This window comes from Anser brachyrhynchus (genome assembly GCF_964034855.1).
Source record: "Anser brachyrhynchus genome assembly, chromosome: 1".
Taxonomy (NCBI): Eukaryota; Metazoa; Chordata; class Aves; order Anseriformes; family Anatidae; genus Anser; species Anser brachyrhynchus.
This window is the reverse complement of record NC_137694.1, coordinates 170,194,289-170,200,337: the sequence shown is the minus strand read 5'-3', so window position 1 is coordinate 170,200,337 and position 6,049 is coordinate 170,194,289. Positions and strand designations below refer to the sequence as shown.

Below are 6,049 nucleotides of genomic sequence, written 5' to 3'. Positions count from 1 at the left end.
AGACTGAAGGGTAGAGGATTCACACATGTGAAGTGCGACTAAAAGAGCTCATTAAATTAAAGGCTCCCTTGGATCTGATATAACATTCTTAGTCACTTCCATGCTGTTCTCATGTTATAATTCTTAGGTAAATTAATTGTGAGGGAGGTACTCCCTGTGGACTATTGAAACTTCAAATTTAGGACCTTAGTAAGGCAAATGTCCTATAGATCTCCAAGGGATTTATCCCAAGTAGTTTTCTTACAAAGGTTCTGCCTCATATATGCAATAAATGCTGACATATTTTTATATTACAATATGTGCATTGTGAGATGAGATCTCAGTATCTCATCTCAGTATATGTGTGCAATTCTGCTTACAATAGATGTGGTAATATCCAGCCTAATTTTATTAGTCAATAGATATTTTTCATTCACATCCAGAGATTTGGGTTTATTCTTCAAAGTAGAAATTGTTCTTATGACCTTTTATATTGAATCTAATCACACACATAAGTCAAGCCAAATGTTTGCTGAAATGTATGTTGATTATGAATACACCTGATATTTTAATTATTTAACTAGCACCACAAACAATTCTGATAGGAGGCAAACATGGACTCTTATGGACCGGAAAAGCTTATGGACTCAGTAAACATTTCACATGATAAAGGAAAATTAGAGGAAAAAAAAAGGAAACAAAAAAAGTAAAGGATGGAAAGAGTAGGAAATAATATTGCATGCATATAAATGTTGCCATCTTGATCAGAATAGACCAGTATCCATTCACTGACCCTCACAAGTCTCTGACATTTCTGAGATGTTTTCTGGTTATACCTTCAATATGTAGATGCCATTTCAAATCATGGAGGTGTTTTTTGTTGTTGTTGTTGTTTTGTTTGTTTTTGTTGTTGTTGTTTTGTTTCCAGTTTTTGCTTATTGTTTCTAGCTGTTAAGTCTGGATTGTACTGTCCATATCACCTCTGAAACTTACTAAAATATTGATTCTTAACTCTGTGGGATACTGGACAATTTATGCACCAAGTTACAGGCATGTCAAATGGCACTCTACTTTAAAATCTCAGAAGAATGACTACAGAAATGTGAAGATGGATCACAGTCTCCATATCCTTCTTTCTTCTTTGTCTTTTTCTAATGTGACTTTTCCACAACTGAGTGTATACAAAAATTTCTACAGAAAGAAAATAGTTTCTGGTGAAATACAAAATGAATGCCTAGGCCCCAGGGGTTATTGTCATAATGCATAGCATCAGACTTTTTTTATGTGTATATATGATATATATGTGATTATATATAGCTGAAAAATGTATCTTTGAATTTCAGACATTTTGTCTTCTGTAAACTGCATTTTATTTTATCTATTTATTTTTGATAAAATTCATTTTCCTTTGTCCTTCAAGCAAAAATCTAAAGTTTTCTTTACTAGGGGATTTAATAATTACAGTCTGGAAAAAAAAAAAAAGTTTGTGTAAAAGTTTGCTGATCTTTTCACCACTCTTTTTACTGCTGCTCTGCATAGGAATTGATGATGTAAAAATATAATGACCTTACAGTCTAAGTGACTTTTCTGAGCAGTGGAAATAGTGATTTCATGGGATGACTAAGTTCAAGATTCTATCTCCTTGAAATTTGTTTCCAGGATGTTAACTGCAAAGCAAGTTATATATAGCAGTAAATGCATGCTTAATTTGTGCAGAAATCATGGTGTGATGAATACAATTAAGAGCCTCGGAGGGAATAATTATATTACTGCATAAAGCTGGTGGATCTCAAATTGCTTGGTGCCTGGACTTTAAATTGGCCTGCGTTCCTGTTGTGAAAGTCATTCACAGTAGTAACAAAACTGCAGTCAGAAATGGGGTAGTTTCAAAGTCATATAAGTATATTTACTTTGCCGTTGCAAATGACAGAGCCTAGAAAATGGAAGCAGCATTTAGAAGTAAATGAACAAAAATTTAATTCAATTAAAAATGAATGCAATCAATTATGAAAATAAAATGTAATAAGCAGTGTACATTAAATCGTTTCATGCAATAACACATCTTATAGAAATTATAAAATCTTAGTAATTGCATTTTCTTTCACATATACACAAGTAGCATGGAGTACTTCTCAGAGGCTTTAATGAAGATCTGTAATTGAATTAAAAGAATTAAAAGCATAGCCTAAATCAAAAATTTGACTGGTAGACTATTGCCTCATATCAGAGGGTTATATTCCTCACCTAGTGAAATTCACATGACCAGAAAATATGGGACTGAATTCTGTCATCTCAACAGCCAAGCACAATTCAATGAGCTCACAGGGCCATATGACCTAAAGTATTTTTATAATAAAGATCATTTTGTAGCATTGCATTGCAATCTATTCAACATTTTTTCTCCATTATTGAGTATCTAGTGATAGTCTTACAAGAGTTTTACTTGACTCTGTGACCTAAAAGAGAAATTCCTGAGAACATCAGCTGCTGCATCCAATGTAAGGTTTCAGGCTTTAAAACTTATCCAGCTTTCAGCTTTTAGAAACCACTTTCTTATTCTTCTACTTCTTTTTAGGCTTATCAGGTACCCTACAAGAAACATGAAATTGTGTGTTACACTAGGAAAAAAAAAAAAAAAAAGGCAGAAAAATAAATAGTGACTGGTTTTAAGGTCAATAGCTGTAAAACATTACCCAAAGGAGAAAAACTAGAAATAGAAACTGAGATCTGAAACTGTGATTATGATGTGAAAATAAAGGCTAGGGGGATTATTCCTGAATTATTTACTCTTGATACATTTCTATTCATTTGAAAAGAGCTACAGTGTCTGCTTTATCAGGCACCCTCTTTATGTGAAAACATACAAACATAATTTTAAGGACAATGTTTTTTTAAATAATGATATAGAACATGAGTACTAATCATCTAGAGATAAAACAATATGATTCAAAGTGTGTGAATCCTAAGACATCGTGGTAATGTTGTTGACGTCATAAAACAATGAGAGTATGACACTTACCTATGAACTTTAGCTTATGGAATTTATGTTAGAACTCTATCTTTATCAGGGCAAATTTGTGGTTCATTTTGATTTTACGTTTTTGTTTTATTGTAGCTTTTTTTTTTCTTTTAGTTTTTTTTAGTGGAAGTTTCATTCAAAGTATATGTTATGGTAATGGAAAACCCATCTCAATTCACCTGAGCTGTCTTTTGAAAATGCTTAGCAAAAATAAATAGATAAATAAATAAATAAATAGTAATAATAAAAAAGAAATATCAAGTATTCAGGCATCCCACTGGAGGGAAAAACTAACAAAGAAAACTCCAAAACAAACAAACAAACAAAAAACCATCTTCTTAAGATTTTTTACCTAATGAATTGGCTTTCTTGTTTGTTTTTGTTGTTGTTTTTTGTTTTTTCTGTGTCACTATATTTTACTATTTTAGTAAGAGGAACTGTAACGAGTATACACAATATGATTATCATTTTTTGTCATTAACATTTTATTATTTTTCATCATTAACATTATCAATACTTTAGATAATGTTTCTCATCCTACTTGAGGGTGGATAGGTAACATTGCACACAATGATAACTTCAGTGGAAGAAAAAATAGAATACTTGCTCATAAAAGTAGAATTGGAAATTTTCCAAGAAAAGGGGTTTTAATATGAATTCAGCAAATTTCCTTCTCATAAAGAGTCACATTGAAAAGTTTATATTTTCAAAATATATTTTCCTACAGCAAAGAAATAATAAAATAAAATATAAAAAGGATTGATAAAAAAAGGTATGCTTAACTATTTCCCTTGACTAAATTGTCTATAATCTTAATGCCTCCATTTTTCTGACTTACATTGTTCCAGTCAAACTTAATGGTTAGTTTTTGAGCATAGCAGAGCTAATCTACACCCTACACCAAATTCTCACTTGTCTAGACTTGACAGGATATTTTACTGATAGTATTCCTGGACAGATATCTTTTCTATTCTATTAATGGGCACATTTCAGAAATTAGGTGATATATTATTGCACAGGCCTTCCCCATCATTATTTGCACAAACTATGACCACTCCTGCTACTTCTTCCCTATTCAATATGAAAATTATGATTCTGAAATGACAACATAAGACATTAAGCCATATTTAGTATCATCCTAGTTTATTCACATTTATTTCATCTTGTTCTTTGTGCTGAAGAAGATAAGTAATGCAATGGACCATCCACCTTTATTCATACAATCTCATTTTTTCCTCTTCCCACACCTTCACAGGGGAAAACCTTTAAGTTATAGCCCTTGGAGAAAGCTGAAATCAAAATTAGCATATGCAGCATCCATTTGAACACTGTTTTATTCAACACCTTTGCACAGATAAAGCTTATATCCAACAGGACTGCTAGGAAACAATGAACACCAGATGAGCTGTAGAAACTGCGTAACATCGCAAATATAACCATCCTTGCAAAAAAAACCTTTTTTTTTAAATCACATAGACTCAAAGTGATCTCCACATGTTAACTGCTATGTTGATTTTAAGACTCCAAGATTTCCTGATAATGCTAAATCATCATAAGAACGGTTTTAGAAAATAAAAAGTATCATCTAGAATATATTTTTCCTCATTTTAAACACATTCGGCTACATGTAAATATCTTCTAATAGCATTTTAAAAAGAAAAGTAACATGTATCTGTTAGCAATATGTATCTTAATAAGTGCTCTCTGTAACTAAGTATGGCACAGTTCTTGCCTTCATTTCTGAAAAATATTCTCGGTGCCCAGACGTTAAGCCATAGAAATTTATTTTCTGACTGTAGCATTTGGGTCATTGGCAGTGTCTATTTGCTGTCTTCTTGGCTTCACTGTTGTCTTTTGACTGTGAAATGATCAGGATATTGATGTGATATCTTATTCGCTAGAATCCCATTGTCATTATTAACCCAGTTATCTAAGCATATCATGGAAACAGCTAGGAACACAGAATACCCCCAAAATCTCCATGTACATCTCTGATATATCTTGAAATAGCAAAAATCTTTAGGAACTTTTCCCCTAGGTCCCATTTACTCCTTGAATATTTCATTCAGTTATTTTGACATTATATACAAAATCCTGGCTTATGGAAATCATTTCTTGCTTTCTTGTTTATAAATATGCACACAAAATACAGGTTTAGACATCCGTACTGTATTCTTTTAGACTATGATAGACTTACGTTTACCTTTTGTTTTTACGAATGAAGCTTTTTTCAAAAGCTGAAAAAAAAAAAAAACAGCAAATTGAAAATTCTGTAGTTCTCAGACTGTGCTTCTGATCTAACTTGCCATCTAGCTATGTCTCTATTATATAATAACAGAAAAGATAGAGCAAATGCAAATGAAGCAGATGGTAAAAGGTGCCTGCTGACCAAACAGGAGCAGTGGGACTGAACCTAAATGGGTCAGCCCATCTGTAATAGATAATCTCAATCGTCACTGCACACATCAGTTGCATTTGATGTTACTGTACTTCATTTAGTGGCTAGGAGCTGCACAGCTGTCTCTAAAACCTTTAAGATAATACTGTTGAGATGATTAAATATTTGTTTTACATTTTTGAATTGAGTTTATAGATCACCCCTGTCCTTAAGAAATTTATGTAGTTGGAATTATTTTTCTTTAAATTAAACATGCATTTCTTTTGTAAAAATACAAGGGTATTACTTGATATATATCCAATTTGTCTTCTAATTTATGGAAACATAGTGATATTGCATTATTGTTATAAAGTTAATCAAGACTTTAATGGGAGAGCTATGTTACTCTTGAGTAGTCTTTCTTTTTTTTTTTTTACAATAATGCCTGTCTTCAACAAGCTGATTATGCAGTATAACAATGAATTCAGTAATTATAAAGATATTATTATATCTATAATATGTAGGAATTCTAGCTTTGTAAGCTGTATTTTAAGATGCTTTCAAATTAAAGATGGAAATAAAAAAATACCCATCAACAGTTACAGCAGGGTGCTTATTTTATGTGTGCATGCTCTTTTTTAATTTATAGTTGTTGGGTTTTGTTTGTTTGTTCA

General features: G+C 31.7%; 1 long non-coding RNA gene across 1 annotated transcript; it reads right to left on the bottom strand.

The window, feature by feature from the left end:
• Positions 1 to 1,278: 1,278 nt before the first annotated feature.
• Positions 1,279 to 5,730, bottom strand: LOC308188375. The gene is made up of 4 exons (XR_013945463.1): positions 5,202 to 5,730; positions 4,731 to 4,856; positions 4,208 to 4,287; positions 1,279 to 2,568 (listed from the first exon to the last, which is right to left on the bottom strand). It is a non-coding gene; the product is annotated as an uncharacterized lncRNA (long non-coding RNA).
• Positions 5,731 to 6,049: the final 319 nt, after the last annotated feature.